This window comes from Protopterus annectens, chromosome 11.part0 (assembly GCF_019279795.1).
Source record: "Protopterus annectens isolate FY-2018-M chromosome 11.part0, PAN1.0, whole genome shotgun sequence".
NCBI classification, from domain to species: Eukaryota; Metazoa; Chordata; order Ceratodontiformes; family Protopteridae; genus Protopterus; species Protopterus annectens.
The window spans coordinates 541,732,152-541,759,502 of NC_056745.1; the positions used below are offsets into that span (position 1 = coordinate 541,732,152).

At 45.1% G+C, this 27,351-nt stretch overlaps 1 protein-coding gene across 1 annotated transcript in view; it reads right to left on the reverse strand.

The window, feature by feature from the left end:
- Positions 1–27,351, reverse strand: part of CAND1 (cullin associated and neddylation dissociated 1) — a 2,253,229-nt gene that overhangs the window by 641,112 nt on the left and 1,584,766 nt on the right. The gene's annotated exons all lie outside the window — the stretch shown is intronic.

Sequence of the window (27,351 nt, forward strand, 5' to 3'; positions counted from 1 at the left end):
TCCACAAACTTCATCTCCTGTTGGGATTAATTTATTAATCGTAATTTTAAGTGTATCCATTCCTGGATCGCAAAAAGACTCAAAGAATGGGCAACAAAACCAAATGTGGACACCAGACAAAGCAATAGTGAATGCAGCAGGCACTGTAAAGCATGTATGATTACAGGAAGTTGTTTTTAAAGTTTTACAGTTCGTCTGTTCTCCAAAAGCCAGTCTTACAAAACTGCATGCAAAAGCTGTTCCATTTTATATGCAAATTAGTTATGTTTTTCTCTGCCCAAGAACAGAATTCAAATGACAATCTTGAAAGTATTCTAGTTGAAAAACTTTTATCCCATTACTGAATTCAAGAATATTTTTTCTATACCCCCCATCCATTTCACAGAAGTATATGATCGTTCTATGACAACAGACTAGGATTCAAGACCAGGATTCAAGACCAGGTGTCGGAGTCCTTACTCAAAATGATAATCTATCCCTCATACTCACCATGAACAAACCCAAGGAAGATTATGAGCCAAACTGGACACTGCTGAGCATACTAAAATGTACATAGCCACCTGTATTGAACTCTTGGAGAATATTTTAGATTCCATCACTAAACACATGTAAAGTTAATCTAAATGGGAGATACTAACTTAGATTGCCTTGGTCCGATCAAAAGTAAATAAAGCACATTAAACACTCTTTCAAAGGTATCTAGCATACTTGCTTAGAACAACCACCAGATTCAATGTCATTGTTGCAACCAATAAGTACACTCTGCTGGATACTTTCAATTACCATTTTCCAGAAAATTGCATTTCTATAGTAGTTATCAGAAACCTTAGTGATCACTGCCTAACCCTTGCTACCTGGCAATTTTGAAGTCATCAAAACTACTGGCCATTATAAACAGACATGTCACTAACATTTCTGAAGAAGCTTTGTTACACCCCTAGGGTAACATCAATCTATTGCACTCTACTACTGTAACTCCACTGAAGATGCACTAAATATCTTCCCTAACAGACTGGTCCCTATATAGAATGCTCTTTACCCAAGAACTGCTAGAATACTAAAATCAGACAAGGTCCCCAGGATAACCCCAAACGTTTCCAAACACAAGAAAGATAGGAACTTAACCTGCAAAGAATGGAAAAAAGACCCAAATAAAATGTTTAGTAGTTTTGGTCCTTGTTTAAGGAAAAGATTAGTTGTGCAAAATCTTACCATAACTATAGAAGTCCTTCTCTTCCATGTTGCAGTATTCTCACTTGTGGGATCCTTTGTCTCACACGACCCGAACATCTTGCTCCTATGTCAAAGCTTAAAGCCTGGTTGCTGTCAGGTGCGTGGGACGTCACATGCAGGGCCATAAACCATGAGCCATAAATGTGACATCTGCATGCAGAGACCTCAGAATTAACTGCCCAGTCAGGTAACAGTTTAAAGAGAACATGAAGGATACCATCAAAAGACGGAAAAGGCCCTAAAGGGTGTTGGTGGGAGGGGAGCAATACTGCAACATGGAAGACAAGGACATCTATGGTTATGGTAAGATTTTACACAACTAATCTATGTCCTTCTATTCTCATATTGTACTATTCTCACTTGTGGGACAGTAACACAGCTCAAGCAGGAGAATGGGTGGAGGAAGAGGTAGCAGTCTCCAAGAAACCGTGGAGGATGGCTCTAGCAAATCCTGCCCAGGCTCTAGAGATGGTATCCAACTTGTAATGCTTGGTGAAGGCATGTACAGAGGACCATGTGGCTGCCTCTAGAATGGTACAGTGCCCAGGCCTTTGAGAAAAGCTCCTGAAGAGGCCACTGTTCTGGCAGAATGCGCTTTTACAGAGAGGGGTAAAAGTCTGTCATGGAATGAGTAACAGAAGGTAATAGTTTTGCAAATCCAGGAAGATATAGTCTATTTGGATACAGCTTCCCCCAGGACCCTGGTATGGAAAGATACAAAGAGCTGACTGGACCTTCTAATGTTCTTGGTCTTGTTAACATAAAATCTTAGTTGCCTGTCACATCAAGGGAGTGGAGCACTCTAACACTGTCATTTTGAGAAGGGAAAAAGGTGGGTTATTGAATAGATTGGTTGAGGGGCAGTTCATTGACCACTTTGGGCATGAAGAAAGTGTTGGTACGAAGAGTTACCCTGTCTTTGTGGAAGGTGGTGTAGGGTGGGGAGGCCATGAGTGCTTGCAGCTCAGAGACTCTCCTAGCTGAAGTAAGGGCTACCAATAAGACAGTCTTTCAGGTACACATCTGTAAAGAGGCAGAGACCGCTGGTTCAAAGGGGGGAATGGTAAGTTTCTCCAGTACATATTTTAAGTCCCAAGGAGGGGAATTGGTTTTCTAGGTGGTCTGATGTGGAGGACCCCCTTCAGGAATAGTTTGACTTCCAACTTGGAAAGTAGGGGTGGATCCATAGGTAAGCAGGGTGAAATGGCAGATAAGTGGACATTCACTGAAGAGTATGAATGTTTGATTTTAGAAGCTCACACACAAGCTAGGACTAGAACTTCCACTTGGAAGGGGTCTAGTTGCCTTTGAAGACACCAACAGGAGAATCTTTTCCATTCTGAAACACAGGATTTCCTGGTAGTGGGTTTTCTGGCTCCCTGCAGGACAGACAGCACGCCCTCTGAATAAAGGTGTCTGAAAGGGAGCAGGGGTTTATCACCCACAGGGTTAGGCTGAGGGTTTTAAGGTGGAGATGACGGAGAGATCCCTTCTGTTGTGTGAGTAGGCCCACCTTGTGAGGTAACCTGTGGTAATTGCCCTTGGCAAGAGATAGCAGAAGGGGAACCAGTGCTACCTGCTCAATAGGGGGCACCAGCAAGATTTCTGGCTTGTCCCTCTGGATTTTTAGCAAGGATTTTTAGCAAGATCTTCTGCATGAGTGGGAAGGGATAAAGGAACAGCCCCTTCCAAGAAATCAAAAAAGGATCCACTTTCCAAGCTAGTGGGGAGGGATTACTGGAGCAGAAAAGCTGAAGTTGTCTGTTCTGAGGGGAGGCAAATAGATCTATTTACTTAAAAAAAACGAAAGCCTACCACCCTGTCGCCTGATCTCCTCCCTGCAGAATATTTACAAAAAGCTGCAGATGCCATAGCATAACCCATTACTATCCTGATCAACAGAACTATAACTGAAGCATCCGTTCTCTGTCTGGAAGATATCCCATGTCATCTCACTCCAAAAAGGGGGCAGCTACACTGAACTTTCAAACTATAGACCCATAGCTATTCTGTCACCCTTGGTTAAAATTATGGAAAAATGCCTCTACAATCAACTCCTGAACTATCTTATTCATAATAATCTTCTAGCCAACAAACAACATGGCTTTAGACCATTCAAAACAATAATAAACTTTCCTAACATTCGCAATCTTTCAAAAGCCTTTGATATGGTAAACCGCCAAATACTCAAACACTTTGAAATCCATCTCCCTAGAGGACCAGGCCATCCAATGGTTTCAATCATATCTCAGTGATAGACAACTGGCTGTCCTATCGTAGAGCAAACTATACACCCTTTTACCCATCACCCTCTGAATACTCCAAGATTCCATACCAGGTCCACTATTATTTTCTATTTTCATCAATGATTTGTATAAGGTCATACCAAATGTAACATGCATTCAATATGTGGATGACTCCACTTTAGTATGCTCCGACACTTCACCTACAGTTGCAGATTCTATCCCAAAATACTTTTAAGACCGTTGAAAATTGGCAAACTGCTGCTTTTCTCCCCCACTCACAGGTCTGCCCCTATAACCTTTACATTAAAATCCAACAACGGCACCATTATTTCCCCAGATTCCTCAACCAAACTGTTAGGAGTTATAATAGATAACCTTAAGTTTGAGCTGCATATCAATAAAACTATTAAAACAGTCAGAAAAACTTGGCTCACTGTATAGGATCACGCCCTTCCTAACGCCATTAGCCAGAACTGTAATTGCTCGAACACATCTACTCTCCACCCTCCTCTATGCTCCCTATTTACAAACCTCAGCAAAACTGACCTTAATAAGCTTTCTAGCAACTACAATCGCATTACTAGATTTGCTACTGATGCAGCCTACAAAACACAACTGTCATAACCTAAATCTACTAGGATGGTTTGAACTGCCTAACCTACTTCAGGTTAACCAACTAATAGTTGCACACAAGATCCAGTACAAACCAGATAATACACCCGTACTTAAAAACCTCATCACCCCCTACAGTAACCTTAGCACACTTCGTTCATCTGAAAGACTACTAGTTCAAGCTCTCAAATTCAGCACCACAGCCAGTAAATCTCTATTTGCTAACTCTGTTGGCAAAACTTGAAATTTTCTTCCTGCTAATCTTACATCTGAACTCTACCTCAATTCAAGAAAAGTCTTATTCAGTACAAGCTTGTCTATGTCCTTGTCGTAATCAAGACAAACTTGTGCGCACATGGAGGACTTCTGCCTACACTTTGTTTCTTAACTTATAAATCCTATGATCTCCTTGGATCTACTACCAGGTTAGCCTACTAGGCATTCAATATCCTATCATTCTTAAAAACAGTCTAAATTTTCCATCAGAGTAAAAATGCAATAATTCGTGTATCTGTTTTTGTGTTTGTTTACATCTGTGTAAAAATCCTTTTATTTGCATTTTATTTTATGCTTTAAACTGTAAAAATGTACAGTTTGTTGAATGTCTTTTTGAAGCTTTTCTCCCCAGGCCTCTTCTGAAACTGGACATGTATCCAGTCCGACTATCCCAGTAAACAAATGCAAAATAAATAAAATATGTGGGGTGCCCATCGGTGGACAAAGTCTAAGAACACATCTCTGTGTAACATCCATTTGTGATGTTGAGAGAAAGATATGCTGAAGGCATCTGCCTGATGGTTGTCTTGAGATGGAATGTAGACCGCCTGCAGTGCGACACTGCTGGGTGGTCAACTCCCATGCCTGTGTTGCAAGCCTGCACAGTAAATAGGATCTGCCCCCCCCCCCCGTTGATTTATCACATCACAGCTGTGTTGCCTGTGAAGATTTGGAGGGGGGCTGCCTGCATTAGAGTAAGGAAGGTCTTTAGAGCTAGAAGTAGAGCAGGCATTTCCCTCACATTGACATGCTTTCTCTGGAGGCAGGGCTCCCATTGAGCCTGTACCTTGAACTGTTCATAGTGACCCCCCACTCTGGATCTGAGGCATCTGTGTGCAGAGACTGCAGTGATTTAGTGGGCTGCAGAGGAAGGCCTCGATTCTGGTGTATTTGATAGATCCACCACCTCAACTCAACAATTCCAAGGGGTGACCGTGTTGGGACCATTCATTTTTCAAGTACCACTGAACTTCCTCATGTGCAGGCTGGCCAGGGGCAACATGGGAAGAGTAGCTGCCAAGAGACCTAGAAGATGGAGGAATTGCCTGGTAGAGATGTGGTTGACAAGTAGTAGCTCCTGGAAAAAACTCCTTAGGGAGCAGACTGTCTTGAGGAAGGAAGGCCTTCCCATCAGGTCTATCCATATTCTGCAGCCCAGGAATGTTTCGTCTTGGGCTGGAGTGAGGTAGGATTTTGACAGAGTAAACCCCAAACTCTGGAGTAGGGACAGTGAATTTTTAGTGGGTCCTGAGAGTAACTGCCTCTTCTATTAGAATGAGGAGGTTTGTTCAGGTAAGGGTAGATTAGAATGCCTTTTGTTCGGCAGTAGGCTAGGGCTGGGGCTAGACACTTTCTGAAGACCCCTGGTGCAGTAGATAAACCAAAAGGCAAGGGAGTAAAAGTGTGAGGCTGGCACACTGCAAAGCATAAAAACCTCCTGTGGTCTGGGTGGATGGAGATATGGAGGTATGCCCTCTCTCAAGTCCAAAGTGGGCATGAATGCACAGGGTGGCAGTAGTGGAAGAAGGGTTTCAAAGGATAGCATGTGGACGGAAGGAACCTGCAGGAAGGGATTTAACAGGGACAGGTCCAGAATGGGCCTCCAAGAGCCATCCTTTTTTAGTACCAGGAAAAGCCTGGGATAGCACCCCCACCCTTCTTGGCCTGAGGGAACCCTTTCTATGGTCCCTTGTGAAAGCAGATCTTGGATTATCTGGGGTATTAGGTGGAGCTAGTTTTTGGGAGGAAAGGATATGCGCCTTGTGGTAGGGGTTTTTCTGCCAGGTCATAAAGTACCCTTTTTCACTACTTATAAGACCCAGTGGTCTGGAGTAGTACTGTGCCAAATGGGTAGACAGTGAGAGGCGCGGGTGGAGAGGGGAAGGTGGTTTAGGCAGACACGCATTGTTGGTTCTATCTGGAAAAGGCTGTCTGGGGGTGCAATGTGAGGAGACAGTCCCGGGAGATGTTTTTCTAGAACCTTTCCCGTGTTTTGACGAAGAAGGGGCAGGAGCCCTCTGGACAAATGTGGGTTTTGCAGGGTAGTTTCTGTAGAACTTTGAAAATGGTGAGACCAATAAATGTTTGAGGTTCTGGAGTTCCTTACTTTTTTCCTGGAGGCTTTTGAATAGTTCTGTGGACTGTCTTGCCCAACAGGAATTTGTTGTCTAGGGGTGCATCAAAGATTTTGATTTTAAAATCATCAGGAAGTGGTTGTAATGTGAGGCAGGAATACCTGCTCAGTACAGAGGCTGAGGCAGCTGATCTGGCTGAAGCCTCAGTAGCATCACTGCTGCATTTTATAGAATGTCTGGCAACTTGTGCTGCTAAGGAGAGCTTAGCTGCAACCTGAGGTTTGGTAGGATAATCAGGTGAGGAGGAAAGCAAATAAGTTGCCTGGGAGACTAAGTCTAAAGTGTATTTAACCATGTGGGTCTGACAGTTAATGGCCCTAAAAAGGCCAGGGTGGAAGAAGTACAAAACTTTTCCCCATTCTGTCCATGACTTTACTGTCATTGTCAGATGGCAGAAGGGATGAGTAGTGGACTTGCCTAGAATGTCTATCTGGAGCCAATACAAACCACAGCTGGGTCCACGATAGGTGGCTTAATGAGGTACTTGTGGTCATCAGGGACTTTCTAAAACCTATCTGGTCTTTTAGGTGCTGGAGGCTGTGATTCAGGGGTCTTACAGGCTAAAGCAAATGCAACCAGGTAAGCTGGAATCATAAGGGGAATAGCAGAAAAGTATAGTTGTGTACCTACCATAAATGTAGATGTTAGAGTGTATTCACTGTTGCAGTCATTACACTTGGGTTAATCTGCTGGCAGGCTACCCGCAGTCGGCCTGAATTCCAAAGTCCTGGTCCGGCGTCAGTTGCTGTCACCTCTTCCCTGACGTCAGTGCGTCAGGGGTATAAAAGGTGCAGCCGACGCCATTTTCTTCAGTCTTTCTTGCCACACAGTGTCCAAAGCAAAAGCAGTTCGCAAGTGCCGGTCGGCCGACTCCTGAGATTTTCGAAATCGAATTTCAGATCCGAAGTCTTCAATAAAGCTAAGTACCCCGTTGGGGAAACTTTTTTCTTGCTCCAGACTGATGTTAGAAAAAGTTAACAATTGTATTTCTTGTGGGAAGTAAATACCTCATAAGGATTTCCATTCATACTGTATTCCTTGCCTAGGCCCTGACCACGACGTTGCTAGTTGTCGGTTTTGTGCTAGATTCAACCAACGCACTATTAAGCGTCGGTTCGATTTTGCTTTACATTACTTCGACTGGAATTCATAAAAAGCGCAAGGACAAAGAAAAGGACAGACATACGAGATCCAAAACAGACGACGAAGCCTCTTCTAGGCCAGTCGCCGGTTCTCAGTGAGGCGCTTTCGCAGCCCATGACACCAGCTACCTCAGAGCCACAGGCCACCACCGACTCCCGCGTGGAGACAACTAGGCCTCTGGAAACTCAAGGTATTGGGCCAACGGAAACTATTCCCTCAGATGGGTCCAGAGCCGCTGAGCAGGCATCGGCTTCTGAGGGTGTTTTCAGACCTACACAGCTTACTATCAAGACCACTTCAGCAGCCAAGGCAAAGTCTAAAACACCTTTAAAGACAAAGAAACAAGGGGTTCCCATCCCCCTCCTGATAAAAGGCCTAGGCAAGATACTGACTGATTCCTCTGACCAGGTTTCAATTTCCTCTGATTCCTCTTCAGAACAGGGATATTCTCTTCCTCCCTATGAGGACTCGGACACTGAAGAATCTATCCCTTCAGCCTCTCCTCCTGAGGATTACTCCTTTGGGGCAACCCTGCACACCATGAGGGAGCATTTCCATTAGGAGAGCCAGGATTACTCAGAATCCAAGAAAAGGCTCAGAGACTTTCTTTTACTGCCTCAGCATAGGCCCCTTGCTATTCCCCCTGTACTAGATATTGTTGAGGATGTATTTTCTGAATCCAGTTTACCCCCTGCACCAGTTAAGCCAGATAGGTACTACAGGGTCCCAGAGTCTCAAATTTCTTTATAAAAACCCTGCTGCTGACCCAGAAACAATTTCACAGGGTCCCAAAGGGGTCAAGGCTTCCACTGCAAAAAAAACCCTGTTCCCTCTGATAGGGATTCTAGAGCACTGGACAGATGGGGGAAAAAGTTTGCACTTCTACTACTTTAGCTGTAAGGGCTTTACACTGCCAGTTTCACATGCTTAAATATCAACAATACCTAATGTCTTTGCTAAAACAGAAAATGCTTACAAGCTCAGAATGTCCTGAAAATAAGGAAATGCAGGATTTATTGCATGCAGCTGAACAAGTGGGAAAGCATACTTTGCAATGTGGTTTTGATTCATTAGAGGCTTCTTGCAGAGCCGCAGTTACAGGTTCTGTCATTCGAAGGCATGCTGGGTTTAAAAGAACAAAGTTTACCTGACCATGTTAAAGCAAAATTGTCGGATGCTCCATTACAGCATGATACTTTGTTTGGTGTTAAGGCAGAAAAGGTGTTAAAGAAAATGGAGGATAAAGCAAAATCAATGCAGACAGTAAAGGATTTCTTACAGGTTCAGCCACCAAGATTTAGCAGGAACTGGCCTTCTGGTCCTTTCTAGTGTCAGACAGGCCACAAAGAGGCAGATACAGACGCCCAAGAGGCAGATCTCAGCCTCAAGGCTCATACAGACCAAAACAATGGGGTGCTTCAGCCCCCAAAGGCGGAGAAGACAAATCACAACCTTATAGGAAACAGTCCCAATGACTTTCCTCTACCAATGCCAAGCACTTACCTTTTGGCAGCACCCTTAGGGGGGAAAACTAGCACTTTTCTCGCAAAATTGGCAAATGATCACCCAGGACAAATGGGTACTGAATACTGTTTCCCAGGGTTACAGGTTCCACTTTCACACCCTACCAAGGCCAAAAGGTATGCCAGACCTGCCACACAATCAATGGGCAGAGGCATAAAAACAAATGTCTGCTCTCATGGACATGAGGGCTATTCAAAAAGTACCACAGCAAGAGCAGGGACAAGGATTTTACTCAAGACTTTTCTTGGTACCCAGAAAGGACAAAGCTTGGAGACCAATACTGGACCTGTCTACTCTAAATACCTTCCTGTACGTTCCACAGCAACTTCTACCCATGCTGGGCAAGAAGGCTTGGCTAGTTACTTTGGACCTCAAAGAGGCATACCTGCATATCCCAATCAGATAATCTTGCAGAAGATACCTCAGATTCATAGCTGGCTCAATTCATTACCAATTCTCTGCACTGCCCTTTGGCTTATCTACTGCGCCCAGGGTCTTCACAAAATGCCTGGCACCAGTAATTGCATTTTACAGACAAAAAGGAATTCAAATATATCCCTACTTGGACGACTGCCTTATTCAAGCAGAGAGCAAGGACATTCTACTAAAGCATCTGACATTTGTAAAAAGATTACTAATTTGCCTAGGGTACACAGTAAACGAAAAGAAATCAAAACTACTGCCCTCTCAAAAGATAATATTCCTGGGTGCAAGCTTAAATACAACTGCCCAGATGGCTTATCTCACGCCAGACAAACAAAGGCAACTGACTCTACTTTCAAATGATGGCAACAAAGACCCAGCTACCTGCAAGAAAAATTCTGCAGGCTTTGGGCTTCATGGTATCCTGCATCCTTTCTAATTCCATATGCAAGGCTGCATATGAGGAAGCTACAATGGTATCTAAAAAGTGTTTGGACTCAACATTGCCACAGCCTGGAAACAGTAATTACTCTCATTCCCTGCCTGCAGCAAGAGTTTCACTGGTGGGCACTGGCCTGTCACCACAACAATGGGCAGCCTTTCACTTTACCCACAGCCAGGCACACACTAACAACAGATGCATCGGATTATGCCTGGGGAGCACACATGGTGGGATATACAGGTCACGTGGCCCACGGACCAAATGCATCTTCATATCAATCAAAGAGAGATGTTAGCTGTACAGAATGCCCTGACAGCCTTCAAGGACCTACTATATCCAGGACAACTATTGCTAAAGACGGACAATACTACAGTCATGTGGTACATAAATAAAGGGGCACACATTCCTACCCCCTCTGCAGGCAAGCCATGACTTTGTGGAACACAGCACTGGCCTATCAAGTGCATCTGCAGGCATAATTCCTGCCAGGAAAGAAAAATACTCTGGCAGACAAGCTAAGCAGAAAAGTACAGTTTTGTACCTACCATAAATGTAGATGTTCGAAGATCCACATTGCTGCAGTCCTTACACTTGGGTAGTCCGCTGTCCTCGGTCGGCCCGAATATCAAAGTATTAGGCTGACGTCGGTCAAGGCGCTTAAGACTGACATCAGGACGTCAGGGTACAAATGCGCATGACCGACGTCATATCCTCAGTCTTTTCTTGCCCCAGATGTCAGAAGACCCTAAACAGAAAGGTCAAAAACCAAAAGACAGCAAAAAACAACCAACCACCCTTATACTAACCATATGTACAAAATGTACAATATTCACAATATGTACAACCCAAACCACACAACCGCCTCTAACTACAGAGGGGAAGGAGGGAGGGTAAATTGGACTGCAGCAATGTGGATCTTGAACATCTACATTTATGGTAGGTACAAAACTGTACTATGTTCTTCATCTCACATTGCTGCAGTCCTTACACTTGGGTAGAATCCCAAAGCAGAGATAAGGGAGGATGGCAAAACTATAATGCAGTAGGCTGCCAAAATGCCCTGTAAAATTGCAGTGGCAAAACCAGCCCTCGATTTAGAGTAAAGTGGAAGGTGATAATGCTTAGAGAAAGTATGCACTGAACTCCAAGTAGCTGCCTCCAAAATATCCTTAGTTGCCACCCCTTAAAAAGCTGTAGAAGTGGCAGTAGCCCTAGTGGAATGAGGCCTAATCCCAGCTGGAATCTCCTTGCCATGATGGGAATAACAGAAAGCAATACAAAACCCAATCCACTTAGAAATAGTTTGTTTTGACACAGGCTTGCCCTGAGAACCCAAAGCAAAAGAAACAAATAACTGCTGAGACTGCCTGAACCCTTTAGTTCTGCTCAAATAATATCGCAACTGCCTGTGTATATCCAAAGTGTGCAAAATCTTTTCCCTTTATTTTGGGGGTTTGCATAAAAAGTAGGCAAATGAATAGTTTGGTTTAAAGCCACACTAGAAACCACTTTAGGCATAAAGGATGGATTAGTGCATAAAGAAACCCTATCCTTATGGAAAATTAAGAAAGGCTCAACCGCCATAAGGGCCTGTAACTCAGAAACCCTTCTTGCAGAGGTAATGGCCAACAAAAAAGCAGTCTTCCATGATAAATATTTCAACTCAGCAGTAGCTGCAGGCTCAAAAGGTTGTAGAGTGAGTTTCTCCAACACAAAATTGAGATCCCAAGCAGGAGTAGGAGCTCTCCGTGGGGTCTTATATTCTTTGCCCTCTAAGGAATTGCTTAAACAAAGGCTGAGAAAACAATGGTGGGTCACAGTCATAGTGAGCAGAAATTGCTGCAGCATGAACTTTAATAGAAGAGAAGGACAAACCTTTGTCCAGTAACTCAGTAAGATATTGAAGAGCCACACTTAAATTAGGCTTAGAAACATCAAATTCCTTTGCTGTACTCCAAAATAAAAATCTCTTCCATTTATCTGCGTACACTTTCCTTGTACTAGGCCTTCTGGCCTCCAAAATAACATTCAAAACTTGCTGTGGAAGCTGAGACCCTCCAGGGTTTAAAACAGAATATGCCAGGCTGTCAGGTGAAGAGAGTAAAGTTTGACATTGAGTAAATGACTGTTCTCCTGAGACAGAAGGTGTGGAATCGAAGGCAAAGGCCATGGAGGCTCCCGCACCAGACTTCTCAGTAATGGGTACCAGTGCTGTCGAGGCCAATCTGGAGCTATTAAAATCATCTTTGGCTTGTCCTGTCTGACCTTCAGGAGTACCTTTGGGAGGAGAGGCAGAGGTGGAAAGGCATACACATGAAGATTGCTCCAATTGAATGAAAGAGCATCCACTTTCCAAGCTGTGGGATGAAACCTTTTGTGCAAAACTTTGGCAGCTGGTAGTTTAGTGGAGAAGCGAACAGATCTATGTCTGGAGTTCCCCATGACACTGTCAATTTTTGAAATACATGAGGATCCAATTTCCACTCGTGGGGATCCATAATTTGCCTGCTCAACACATCTGCTAAGGAGTTCTGTGCTCCCGGCAGAAACCTTGCCTGAAGATTTAGCTGTAAACTGAGAGCAGTCTCCCACAAAATCATTGCTTGTCTGCATAGAGGATAAGAATGTTCCCCTTGCTTGTTGATGTACCACATGACAGTTGTGTTGTCTGTTAGAACCAACACCTGCCCTGGAAGAAGTAAATCCTTGAAAGCTATTAAAGCAAATTGGACTGCTAACATCTCCTTCAAGTTGATATGTAGATGTTGAAGTCTGGCAGGCCACGTGTCTTGTATCCACTTTCCATTTAGATGAGCTCCCCAAGCTTTGTCTGAGGTATCTGTCGTTAGAATTTGACTCGCCTCTGGCCGGGTCACAGAGAGTCCCTTGTTTAGGTGACATTCCTGAGCCCACCACCAAAATTCCTTTTGAATGCAAGGTATTATCTGAATGACAGTGTCCATATCTTGGCAGTGCTGTGTCCATACATTTTTGAGATACCATTGTAGCTTCCTCATATGCAGTTTGGCATTGGGAAGCACCAGAATACAAGATGCCATGAACCCCAAGGCTTGAAGGACTGTCCTTGCAGTCAGCCTGGACTGATGAGACAATTGATGGAAGTAAAGAGAAAGATTCTGTTGTTTGTCCGGGGTCAAAAAGGCCATCTGGGATGCTGTATTCAGTCTCACACCCAGAAAGCACATGTCCTGAGAGGGTACTAGACTGGACTTTATTTCGTTCACAGAATACCCCAGGCATCTTAGCACTGATATCACATATTGCAAATGATGAAGAAGTTCGTCCTTTCCTTGGGCCAGAATCAGGCAATCGTCCAAATAAGGATAGATTTGTATTCCTCTTAGCCTGAAGAAAGCAATCACTGGAGCCAGAACCTTCGTGAACACTCTGGGCAGTAGATAAGCCAAAGGGCAATGCAGAGAACTGATAATGAGAAGTCCCAGCTCGAAACGCAGATACTTCCTGCAACTTAGCCTGATAGGAACATGAAGGTAAGCCTCCTTGAGATCCAGAGTCACCATCCAGTGATCTTTGCCCAGCAGAGGTAAAAGCTGTTGTAACGTCAACATTTTGAACTTGGGAATGTCCAGATAAGTGTTGAGGATAGATAAATCCAAAATTGGTCTCCACGTGTTCCCCTTCTTTGGTACTAGGAACAGGCGAGAATAAAATCCTAGGCCCACTTCTGACAGAGGGACCGGTTGTATGGCCCCTATTTGGAGCAGCAGAGAAATTTGTTTGTGAGCCTCTAGTCTTTGCTGAGGAGGAACGTCCGGCATGCCTTTGAAAGGAGGCAAGGTATGGAAATAAAACCTGTAACCTTGGTGTATGATATCCAATACCCATTTGTCTTGGGTAATCAAAGTCCAATTTTCCTGAAGAGTGCCAACCTTCCTCCCAAAGGTGCTGCCAGGCAAGAAGGATCTGGCAGCTGAAAAGGTAGGTCATTGGGCCTGTTTACAAAAGGACTGGCCCCTGCCCTCACCTGAAGATTGTGCAGGAGAACTCCCTGTTCTAGGTCTGAAGGAGCTCTGCGCTCTACCCCTACCACGTCTAGATCTACCCCTAGACTGTGAATCATAAGAAGGGTATGTCCACCCCTTAGCAGGCCAATTCCTACTAAACTTCGGAGGCTGGACTTGCAAAAAATCTTTAACAGTCTGCATAGACTTAGCCTTGTCTTCCATTTTCTTCAAGACTGACTCAACAGGTGAACCAAACAACACATCAGACTGTAAAGGAGCATCCAAAATCCTTGTCTTAACATGTTCAGATAAATTCTGATCCCTCAGCCAGGCGTGCCTGCGAAGAACTGACCCAGTGGCAGCCACCTAGACGAGGCCTGTACAGCATCAAAACCACATTGTAAAGAATGCTTACCCACCTGTTCAGAGACATGCACTAAATCTTGTAATTCCTTACACTCAATGCCTTCCGCCAGAGCATCTACCTTAGACTTCAGTTGAGAAAGAAGATAGTTCTGATATTTCAACATGTGAAACTGGCAATTCAAAGCCCTCATAGCTAAGGTGGAGGAAGTATAGACTTTCTTTCCCCATCTATCCAAAGCTCTGGCCTCTTTATCTGGAGGAACCGGATTTTTTACAACAGAGGCCTTGACACCCTTAGGTCCCTGACTAACAGTTTCTGGGTCCGCCCTAGGACTCTTATAAAGATATTTATGAGCCTCAGGCACCCTATAATACCTATCCGGTTTAACAGGAGCAGAAGGCAAAGAATCAGTATTAAGTGAAGCCTCCGCAAACACATCTTCCACAACATCCAGAACAGGAGGTATAGCCAAAGGCCTATGCTGGGGCAAAAACAAGAACTCCCTAAGCCTTTTCCTAGAATCAGAGAAGTCCTGACCTTCCCACTTAAAATGCTCCCTCATGGAATGAGGAGTCTCTGAAAATGAAAAATCCTCTGGAGGAGAAGCAGAAGGGGTAGATTCATCTGCATCAGAATCAGAATAAGGAGAGTACTCCTGCAAGTCTTCAGCCGAAGACTCTGAAACATCTGAAGGCTGCTCAAAACTCCCCAACTCTGGTTCCACCCTAGGCCTCTTATCTGGAGGGGGCAAAGAACCTCTAATCAAAGAAATTAAATCTTCTGCCATTTTAAGCATGTGCTTCTTGGGCACAGATCCTGAAGAACTAGGAGTGACACCAACAGAAGCTAAACCTGGCCTGCCTCTGGGAGAAGCCTTAGAAACAGAAGGAGAAGGCCTAACCACCCTAGGAAGGGAAGGAGTACAGTAACCTGAGAAGCCCCTTCAGCCTGACCTGCCTCCTGAGAGGCCACATCCTGCAATAACAAAGTCTCCCCTGGGACTCCTGAGAAGCCTCGTGGAACCACCGTCCCACTGACGCCTCTAAAGAACCGGCGTCCGCACGGACGACTCTTCTTGCCTGGGCTTAGCTGCCTTGTCCTTGCGCTTCTTGAAGAAGCGGGCCGGAGCATCCGACGGCATCTTATAATTGCACCGCTTCCCAAAGACCAACCTGGCACAATCCAACCTTCGCTTAATAGTCCGCTTATTGAACCTAGCACAAAAGCGACACCCAACAACGTCGTGCTCAGGCCCCAAACAAGGAATACACAAAGTATGATAATCTCTATGCGGTATCTGTTTCCCACAAGAAATACAGTTATTCACTTTTTCTGACATCCGGTAAACCACTGAGGCAAGAAAAAACCAAAATATTCCCCAACGGGGTACTTAGCCAACTTTGACTCCGTCTGAAACTCCGAATTCGAAAAATTTCAGAACGCCGAACGGCACTTGCAACGCTGCTTCTGCATCGGACCATGCGGCAAAAAAGACTGAGGATATGACGTCGGTCATGCGCATTTGTACCCTGACGTCCTGATGTCAGTCTTAAGTGCCTTGACCAACGTCAGCCTAATACTTTGATATTCGGGCCGACCGAGGACAGCGGACTACCCAAGTGTAAGGACTGCAGCAATGTGAGATGAAGAACATCCTCATGGACCCTCACGAGTGGAAACTAGATCCACAAGTCTTTAGCATGATAAAGAAATGGGGATGCCCAGACATAGATCTATTTGCCTCCCCTCACAACTGCCAACTACAGAGATTCTGCACAAGGACTTATCACTCTCAAGCATGGAAGGTAGATGCTCTGTCATTCAGCTGCCTCTACTCTCCAAGGTACTCCTAAAAGTCAGACAAGAGAAGCCAAAAATGATTCTGATTGCCCCAGACTGGCCACGCCATGCATCTGCTTTGGGTTCCATTTGCCATGAATGTACTGCCCTGCCATGTGAGACCCCCTTACATAGTCTGATGCGTCTGTTAGGGCTTGGGCAGCTAGGGGTAGAGTGAGAGTCTCCTTTATTGTGTTTGCAGGCCTCTGCCCACCAAAGGAACTCTGCCCTTAGACACGGAATGATAGGAACTATTGTTTCCAGGTCCCGAGAATGTTGACACCATAGACTTTTTAGATACCACTGAAGTTTCCTCATATGCAGTCTTGCATATGGAATTAGTAGAATGCAAGAGGCCATGAACCTCAGAGCTTGCAGTATTTTCCTTGTAGATAGCTGGGTTTTTGTGGCCAGTAGGTTGAAGTAAGTTGTCAAATAAATTTGTTTCTCTGGAGTGAGGAATGCCATCTGAGAAATTGTTCAAGCTTGCTCCCAGGAATACAATCTGCTGGCAGGGTACTGGGTGTAATTTATTTTCGCTGATGGTGTAACCCACTGAAGTTACAAGTCTCTTTACAAATGCCAGGTGCTGTTAGTAGCAAGTCCTGACTTTCAGCCTGAATCAGGCAATCATCCAAGTATGGGTAAATCTGAATACTTCTCTACCTGCAAAAAGCAATGTCTGGAGCTACGCACTTTGTGAATACCATGGGCACAGTAGATAAGTCAAAGGGAAGTGCAGAGAATTGATAGTGCATAGAGGCTTCCCTGAAACGAAAGTATTTCCTGCAAGATTCCCTTATGGGGATGTGCCGGTAAGTTTCTTTTAAGTCCAGGGATGCCAGCCAGGCATCCTTGGCTAACATAGGAAGCAGCTGCTGGAGAGTTAGCATTTTGAATTTTGGAACCACCAGAAAGGTGTTGAGAATAGATAAATCCAGGAAAAGACTCCAGGAGTTTTCTTTTCTGGGAACCAGGAGCAGTCTTGAATAAAAGCCTTGTCCCCTTTGTTCTGCTGGGACAGGTTGAATAGCCTTGATGCTGAGGAAAGAAAGTACTTGTGTTTGGGTCTCCGCCCTCTGGTTTGGGGGGAGATAAGGCCATCCACTTAAGGTTGGGAGTGAGTAGAAAGTACAGTTTTGTACCTACCATAAATGTAGATGTCCGATAGGTATGCATCTGCAGTCCTTACATATGGGTTGTCCTGCCTCAGGCAGCCCTTCGGTCGGCCGGATTCCAAAGTCTGGGTCTGGCGTCGTCTGATGTCGCCCCTTCCCCGACGTCAGAGCGCCTGGGGTATAAAAGTGTCAGCAGACGCCATCTTCCTCAGCTTTTCTTGCCCCAGATGCCAGGTGCCCTCTAAGGAAGGCTAAATTTGGTAGAAATACAAAATATTGCAAACATGCACAGTAATATAAAACAAATACATCATAATAGATAGCCCCAGCTAGCTATAAGAGGGATAAGTACCCAAGAAGTACCACAGAGGGGAAGGAGGGAGGGAAAACCTGACTGCAGATGCATACCTATCGGACATCTACATTTATGGTAGGTACAAAACTGTACTATGTCCTTCAAGGATGCATCTGCAGTCCTTGCATATGGGTAGAATACCATAGCCAAGCTGGGGGTGGTAGGCTCTAAGAAAATGATGGTGTAGCTAAAATGCCCTGCAGGACTGCCGTAGCAAAGCCTGCTCTGGATCTGGAATATAAGGGTAAATTGTAATGCTTGGAAAATGTATGCACGGAGCTCCATGTAGCAGCTTCTAAAATGTTCTTGGTAGCCACCCCTCTTAAGAAGGCTGTGGAGGTGGCTGTAGCTCTGGTGGAATGAGGTCTGATGTTAGTTGGCACAGCTTTTCCATGATAAGAGTAGCAGAATCGAATGCAATTTCCTATCCATTTTGAAATTGTCTGTTTGGAAATTGCTTTTCCTTGAATGACTGCAGCATATGCCACCAGCAGCTGGTCAGTTTTTCTGAAAGTCTTAGTTCTGTCCAAGTAGTAGCGTAACTGTCTGTGAATGTCCAGGGTATGCAGAAGTTTCTCTACCTTGTTTTGAGGGTTTGGAAAGAAGGTAGGCAGGTGAATAGCTTGGTTCATTGAGACCCTGGATACCACCTTTGGCATGAATGAAGGATTGGTTCTCAAGGAGACTCTGTCCTGATGAAAAATAAGAAATGGTTGTACTGCCATGAGTGCCTGCAATTCAGATACTCTTCTTGCTGAGGTTATGGCCAGAAGGAAGGCAGTCTTCCAAGACAGGCACTGTAACTCTGAAGATGCTGCTGGTTCAAAGGGAGGTAAAGTCAACTTTTCCAACATGAAGTTAAGGTCCCATGTAGGCACTGTAGGCACTGGTGGTTTTCTTGGAGGACTGATGTTTTTAATTCCTCTTAGAAACTGCCTTGGGAGAGGATGAGAGAAGACAGGTGGATCAGTATTGTATTCTGCTGAAATTGCTGAAGCATGAATTTTTATGGAAGAGTAAGAAAGGCCATTATGGAGCATGTCTGCCAAGTATTCCAGGATATGTGCCATGCTCATCACTGTGGCATCTAGGCCCTTTGCGGTGCTCCAAGTGTGGAATCCCTTTCCATTTTGCTGAATATGTCTTTCTCGTGGAAGGTCTGCGAGCTTCCATGATGATATCCGTCACTCTCTTGGATAGCTTTTCCTGGTGAGGAGTCAAGGTATTCTCCAGGCTGTCAGCTGTAGGGTTTTCAGGCTGGAGTGCAGAGTTTTGTAATTGTGCTGTGTCAGAAGGAGTGCCCACAGTGGTAGAGGCCACGGTTTCGTGTGTGACAGGCTCCGTAACAGTGGGTACCAGTGCTGCCTTGGCCAGTCCGGGGCTATTAGAATCACTTTTGGCTGCTCTGTCTTGATTTTCAGTAAGACCTTGGTCATTAGTGGGAGTGGTGGAAATACATACACTGTTAGAGTATTCCAACTGAAAGAGGGCGTCCACTTTCCATGCTTGTGGGTGGTATGTCCTTCTGCAGAATTTCTTCAGCTGATGATTGTGGTGGGAGGCAAAAAGATCTATGTCTGGCCTCCCCCATGATTGTGTTATCTGAAGGAAGATGTCTGGGTGCAGCATCCATTCGTGTGGGTCCATGGTATTTCTGCTTAGGCTGTCCGCCAGTATATTGTCTTTTCCTGGCACAAACTGGGATTTCAGCTCTATATTGAGTTTTAGGGAAAGTTCCCAAAGATTCATTGCTAGTCTGCAAAGAGGGTAGGAATGGGTACCTCCTTGCTTGTTTATGTACCACATAACTGTGGTATTGTCTGCCCTTATTAGCAGGTGGCCTTGATGTAGAAAGAGCTTGAAGGCCTCGATTGCATGAATCACTGCCAGCATTTCCTTTTGGTTTATGTGCATGCGCAATTCTTTCTGAGACCATAGACCTTGGATGCATCTGTCCTCCATATGTACTCCCCATCCATGGTCCGAAGCGTCCGAGGTAATGGTTTGGCTGGTTACTGGTTTGCTGAAAGGCAGGCCCCTGTTTGACTGGTTTGCTGAAAGGCAGGCCCCTGTTTGACTGGCTTGCTTGGGCCCACCACAGGAATTCCTTTTGAAGTCATGGAATGAGTGGTATCAAAGCTTCCAGGCTGCGATTGTGCTGAGACCATAAACTCCTTAGGTACCATTGTAGTTTTCTCATATGCAGCCTTGCTTGTGGAATCAGAAGAATGCACAATGCCATGTAACCCAGGGCCTGCAGGATTTTCCTTGCAGTCATCTGAGTTTTTGTTAGATTTTTGAAGTAATCCGGTAGTTGTCTTTGTTTTTCTTCTGTGAGAAAAACCATTTGGGTGGTTGTATCTAGTTCCGCACCCAGAAAAGTTATTCTTTGGGATGGCACAAGTCTTGACTTGTGAATGTTGACTGTGTATCCCAAGGCTTGCAGTAGGCGGATGGCATAATTCAAATGTTTTTCCAAAGTTTGTTGGCTGTCCACTTGTATAGGGCAGTTGTCCAGATACGGGTATATTTGAATCCCCTGAAGTCTGCAGTGTGCAATTACTGATGCCAGGCATTTCGTGAATACTCTGGGCGCAGTAGTTAAGCCAAAGGGCAATGCTGAGAATTGATAATGCTCTGAACCTGCAAGAAATCTGAGGTGTCTTCTGCAACTTTGTCTGATAGGGACATGCAGGTATGCCTCCTTGAGGTCTAGAGTTACAAGCCAAGACCCCTTGCCCAGCATGGGAAGGAGTTGCTGTAGGGTCAGCATTTTGAATTTTGGCACAATGAGATAAGTATTCAGTGCGGACAAATTGAGAATAGGCCTCCATTGTTTTTCTTTTCTTGGGACAAGGAATAGTCTGGAATAAAATCCTTGGCCTTGTTCTGCGAGAGGAACCTTTTCTACAGCTTTCATTTGCAATAGGTTGGCAATTTGTTTTAAAGCCTCTGCCCTCTGATTTGGTGGCAGGTTTGGCATTCCCTTTCTTTCTGGTAATGTATGGAAATGGAACCTGTATCCTTTGTCTATTATTTGCAGTGTCCATTTGTCCCTTGTAATACTGTGCCAATTTTTTGAGAATAAAGACAACTTTCCGCCCAAAGGTGCTTCTAATTGAGCCCTGGTCGGCGGGGTCAAGGTAAAGTCATTGAGTCTGTCCTTGTGCAGCAGTTGTTGGACCTGCACTACACCTCTCTGGTTAGGAGGCTGCCATTGACATCCTCTGTAGGAGCCTCTAGCTTGCCCTCTACCTCTGGCATGCCTGTTCTTGCCTCTTTGAAATCTCTCTTCTGGAAAGGACCAATTCTTAGAAGGCCAATTTCTTCTGAATCTTGGTGGTTGTACCTGGAGGAAATGACTGTTTGTACAGATTTTGCCTTTTCCTCAAATTTCTTTAAGACCTCTTGAGCAGTGGAGCCAAATAACTTTTGCTTTTCCAGTGGAGCATCCAGAAGCTTAGCCTTAACATGATCTGGCAGAGATTGTTCCTTCAGCCAGGCATGTCTACGTATCACTGCACCTGTCATTGCTGACCTACATGAAGCTTCCAATGCATCATAACCACACTGCAAGAAATGGTTGCTAACCTGTTGTGAATTATGTACCAGATCCTGAAGTGACTTACGATCTAGGGGTTCAGGCGAAGACAGTTTTTTCTGCAATTCATCTAACAAATACTCTTGGTACTGTATCATATGAAATTGACAATTTAAAGCCCTCATAGATAGAGTGGAAGAAGTGTACACTTTTTTACCCCATCTCTCTAAAGCCCTGGACTCCCTTTCAGAGGGGAGTGGATTTTTAGTAGTGGCAGCTGCAGCCCCTTTAGGACCCTGGGAAATAGTTTTTGGGTCAGCAGAGTGGGCCTTGTAAAGGAAATGATGCGAGTCTGGGACCCTGTAGTACCTATCGGGTTTAACAGGAGCCAGAGTCAGGGTGTCAGGGGTAGTGCTAGACTCAGAATACACATCATCAATGACACTTAAAACAGGAGGAATAGCCAAAGGTCTATGCTGAGGTAAATAAAGAAAAGTCCTTAATCTCTTCCTGGAATCGGAGAATTCCTGGCCCTGCCATTGGAAATGCTCTCTCATGGAGTGAAGGGTCTCCCCAAAGGACAGCTCTTCAGGAGGGGAGGCAGAGGGAATAGATTCCTCTGCATCAGAATCCTCGTAGGCCATGAAGGCCTCCTCCTGGTAGTCTGATAGAGCAGAGCAATCAGAGGCCTCATCAGAGGACTGAGGTTCAGCAGACTCAACCCTGGGCCTTTTGTCTAGAGGGGGTTGAGAGCCCCTATCCGGATGAGGCTGAGAGCCCCTAATTAAGGAAATAAGGTCCTCAGCCAAACTTAGTATCTGAGAACCTGTAGTGGATCCCTGAGAAAAAGACTTGGGAGGCAGAGTTTTTTGTTGCTTAGCAGCTTTAGCCCTAGTGAAAGCTTTTATGGACATGAATGCAGGGGGCCTGGCTGCCCCACGTGCTGGAGTAGTTTTGTCTAGGGGAATGGTGTCGGTAGGTTCCTGAACACCGTTTTCCGAGGGTAATTCTATAACCGAATCAGAAAAGGCCTCCGGGGCAGAGAGTGTCGGTTGAGCAGTTTCTACGGACAGAAGTAACAAGGACTCTGTTTCAGCAGAGACACCCGCGGCAGGCCTAGGAGCGCTTTCAGCCGAAACCACGGTCCGCGTGTGTCGGTCCTTGTCCTTCCGTTTCTTGGTTAAATGAGAAGTCGGAGTCTCCGACGGCATTTTATAAGAGAAACTAGCCCCAAAAAATTCCTCTGCAAACTCCGACCGATGCCTAAGAGTGCGTCGATTAAAGGAGGCACAGGCAGTACAGGCCGAGACGTCGTGGTCTGGGCCTAGGCAGGGGAGGCAGTAGGAATGGAAATCCTTAGGAGGTATTTGTTTCCCACAAGTCAAGCAATTATTAACTTTAAGCGTTTGATCTGACATCGGCTGAGGCAAGAAAGAGTCTCCAATGGGGTACTTAGCTTTTTGAAGTCTTCGGTAGCTGAAGTTACAGGAGCTGGCTGACCGGCACTTGCGAACTGCTTCTGCTTCGGGCACCACGCGGCAAGAAAGACTGAGGAAGATGGCGCCGGCTGACACTTTTATACCCCAGGCGCTCTGACGTTGGGGAAGGGGCGACATCAGCCGATGCCGGACCCAGACTTTGGAATCCGGCCGACTGAAGGGCTGCCTGAGGCAGGACAACCCATATGTAAGGACTGCAGATGCATCCTTGAAGGACATGTGGAATCTGTATCCCAGGGAAACAATGTTTAAAACTCATTTGTCTTTGGGTAATGTATTCCCAGTGTTTGGCATGCAGGGTGAGTTTTCCTCCTAAAGGTGCAAGTACTTGAGGAAGACTTGGGGGAGTTAAGGATAAGTCATTGTGCAAGTTTACCATAGGGGGTGGCTTACTACTCCCTGTTTTGGACGTGGGAGCACCCCACTGCTTAGATCTGTGCATAACCTGAGACTGAAGTCTTGGGAGTCTGCTGCCCCTGGGTTTGGACTGAGAAGGCCTGGAAGGGACTGGAAAAGACCAGTTCTTTGAAGGCCAATGTCTACTGAAATCTAGGTGGTTGTACTTGTAGGAAATCTTTAACAGTTTGCATAGATTTAGCTTTCTCCTCCATCCTTTTGAGAACTATTTCTGCTTTATTGCCAAATAGGCACTCTTGGTTTAAGGGTGCATCCAGTAATTTTGCTTTGACATGATCTGGCAAGTTTTGCCCCTTAAGCCAAGCATGCCTTCAAAGAACAGACCCAGTGACAGCAGCCCTACAAGATGCTTCTAAAGCATCAAAACCAAACTGCAAAGTATGTTTACCATCTTAGTCAGCAGAATGCATTAACTCTTAAATCTTTGTGTTCTGTACAGTGAGGAATCAACATCATTTTCTGTTTAATTAGCCCCATAATATGCTGCTGATACTTTAACATACGAAACTGGCAATTTAAAGCCCTAATGGCCAGAGTAGCGGAGGTGTATACCTTTTTACCCCATCTGTCTAAAGCCCTAGAATCCCTGTCAGAAGGGGTAGGATTCTTGGCAGTAGTAGCCTTAATGCATTTTGGTCCTTGGGAAATGGTCTCTGGATCCGCAGTAGGATTCCTGAAAAGGAATTTGTGAGAGTCAGATAATCTATAGTACTTGTCAGGTTTCCTGGGAGCTGGAGGCAAAGTATCCGAGGTAAGGCTGGATTCCAAGAAAACATCTACTATCTCCAGAACAGGAGGGATAGCTAGAGGCCTGTGCTGACGCAGGTTTAAAAATTCCCAGAGTCTCTTTTTGGACAGAGTAGTCCTGACTTTTCCAGCGGCAATGCTCCCCAAGGGTATGCAGGGTTTCACCAAAAGAAAAATCTTCTGGAGGGAAAGCAGAGGGAATGGAGTCCTCTGCATCAGAATCCTCATAGGTAGATAAGGGTATGTCCTGGTAGTCAGAAGGAACAGAGATATCAGATTCCTGATAAGAAGAATCAGAAGGAAAATAATTTCTAGGTCTCCGAGGCGGAAGGCTAGCTTCCCCTAATTAAGGTAACAAGGTCTTCAGCCATTCTACTCATTTGTTTTTGAGGCCTGTGGGCCTAAGAATGCGCTTTGGTCGTCAGGTTCCTAGGCGCAGTGAGAACTTTAGGCCTGAGAAATTTAGTACTTTCGGCTTGAAACAAAGTCGTCGGTTTAATATGAAAATCGGTTGGCCAGAATACAACTTCAGAAGCCGGTGCCTGCACACTGGCTCCGGACCCATCCAAGGTAGAGACAACCGCAGGTTCCATAGTCGAAGAAGCATCTCGTGGCATAACGGACTCCGAATGGGTCTCAGTAGAGGCCTGCGAATCTGTAGAAGCGGGTATCAGGGGCTGCGAAAGCACCTGAGTACCAGCGGACTCGCAACTAGCTTAACGGTAATGTCATCGGCAGTTTTGGACCTATGCGGTCTGTCCGTGTCTTTATCCTTACGTTTTTTGAAGATCAGTAGTCGGATGGCTTACCAACGCCATTTCGGAGTACGGAGATTGAGAGCGAAAGTATTTAGCTATAAAAATTGCACGACGACAGACAGTTCAGGCGTTGAACAAGGCACAAAACTGACAGCAAGGGACGTCGTGGTCTGGGCCTAAACAAGTGACGCAGTAAGAATGAAAATCTCTATGAGGTATTTGCTTTCCACAGGCAAGACAATTATTAATTTTTTCTGACATCGCTTAGAGCAATAAAAAAAGATCCCCAATGGGATATTTATCTTTTTGAAGACTTCAGGTCTGAAACTTGAAAAAGTACAGTTTTGTACCTACCATAAATGTAGATGTTCGAAGATCCACATTGCTGCAGTCCTTACTTATGGGGTAGTCCGCTGTCCTCGGTCGGCCCGAATACCAAAGTATTAGGCTGACGTCGGTCATGGGCGCTTAGTTCTGACATCAGAGCGTCAGGGTATAAAGGCGCATGACCGACGTCATATCCTCAGTCTTTTCTTGCCCCAGATGTCAGAAGGCCAAACCAGAAAGGCCACAGCCAAAAACAGAATACCTCCCAAAAACATGCCCAACAACAACCATAACCTAAAGCATAACACCAAGTCTAACTACAGTGGGGAAGGAGGGAGGGTATTGGACTGCAGCAATGTGGATCTTGAACATCTACATTTATGGTAGGTACAAAACTGTACTATGTTCTTCATCTCACATTGCTGCAGTCCTTACTTATGGGTAGAATCCCAAAGCAACGGGAAAGGGAGGATGGTAAAAATCATAAAGCATTAGGGGCCGCTAAAATGCCCTGTAAAATTGCAGTGGCAAATCCAGCCCTAGACTTAGAATAAAGAGGAAGGTGGTAATGTTTAGAAAAGGTATGCACTGAACTCCAAGTAGCTGCCTCCAAAATGTCTTTGTAGCTACCCCTTAGAAAGGCCAGAAGTAGCAGTAGCCCTAGTGGAATGAGGCCTGATTCCAGCAGGAATCTCCTTACCATGATGGGAATAACAGAAAGAAATACAAAACCCAATCCATTTAGAAATAGTTTGTTTTGAAACAGGTTTACCCTGTGAACCCAAAGCAAAAGAAACAAACAATTGCTGAGACTGTCTGAACTCTTTGGTTCTACTCAAATAATAACGCAACTGCCTGTGAATATCCAAAGTATGCAAAATTTTCTCCCTTTATTTTGGGGTTTTGCATAAAAAGTAGGCAAATGAATAGTTTGATTTAAGGCCACACTAGAAACCACCTTAGGCATAAAGGAAGGATTAGTACGCAAAGATACCCTATCCTTATGAAAAATCAGGAAAGGCTCCACTGCCATGAGGGCCTGTAATTCAGAAACCCTTCTTGCAGAGGTAATGGCCAACAAAAAAGCAGTTTTCCATGACAAATACTTTAACTCGGCAGTAGCTGCAGGCTCAAAGGGTTGTAGAGTAAGTTTTTCCAACACAAAATTGAGATCCCAAGCAGGAGTAGGAGCTCTACGTGGGGGTCTTATATTCTTTGCCCCTCTAAGAAATTGCTTAAACCAAGGATGAGAGAATAAAGGAGGGTCACAATCATAGTGATAATACCTGTCCGGTTTAACTGGAGCAGGAGGCACAGAATCCGGATTAAGGGAAGCTTCCGAAAAAACATCTGAAACAACATCCAAAACCGGAGGTATAGCTAAGGGTCTATGCTGTGGTAAAAACAAGAACTCCCTAAGCCTCTTTCGTGAATCAGAGTAATCCTGTCCCTCCCACTGAAAATGCTCCCTCATGGAATGCAGAGTTTCTGAAAATGAAAAATCCTCTGGAGGAGAAGCAGAAGGAGTGGAATCCTCTGCATCAGAATCAGAATAAGGAGGGAAATCGTGAATGTCTTCAGCAGAAGACTCTGAATCATCTGAGGCCTGCTCCAAACTTTCCAACTCTGGCTCCATCCTGGGCCTTTTATCAGGAGGGGACATAGAACCTCTAATTAAAGTAATCAAATCCTCTGCCATTTTAAGCATGTGCTTTTTAGGCATAGACCCTGAAGAACCAGAACTGACACCAGAGGAAGGCAAGACAGACCTGCCCTTAGAAGGAGCCTTAGAAACAGTAGCAGAGGGCCTAACCACCTTAGGCATAGAAGGGAGAATAGTAACCTGCGAGGCCCCTTCAGCCTGGCCTGCCTCCTGAGAGGCCACATCCTGTAAAATCAAAGTTTCCCCCTGGGACTCAACAGAAACTTCAGCCGTATCCACCTGTTCAGCTGTAGCTTCTAAAGGTCCGGCGCCCGAAACGGACGAATCATCCTGCCTAGGCTTTAAAGATTTGTCTTTGCGCTTCTTAGTAGAAGCAGGCGTCGGAACATCCGACGGCATATTATAATTACACCTCTTGCCAAAGACTAACCTAGCGCAATCTAACCTCCGTTTTATAGTGCGCTTATTAAACCTAGCACAAAACCGACACCCGACGCCGTGTTCCGTCCCAAACAAGGAATACAAAGCGAGTGGTAATCCCTATGCGGTATCTGTTTCCCACAAGAAATACAATTATTCACTTTTTCTGACATCCGTAAGTAACTGAGGCAAGAAAAACAAAAATATTCCCAACGGGTACTTAGCTCAACTTGGTATCGGTCTGAAACTCCAGCGAAAAATTTCAGAACGCCGAACGGCA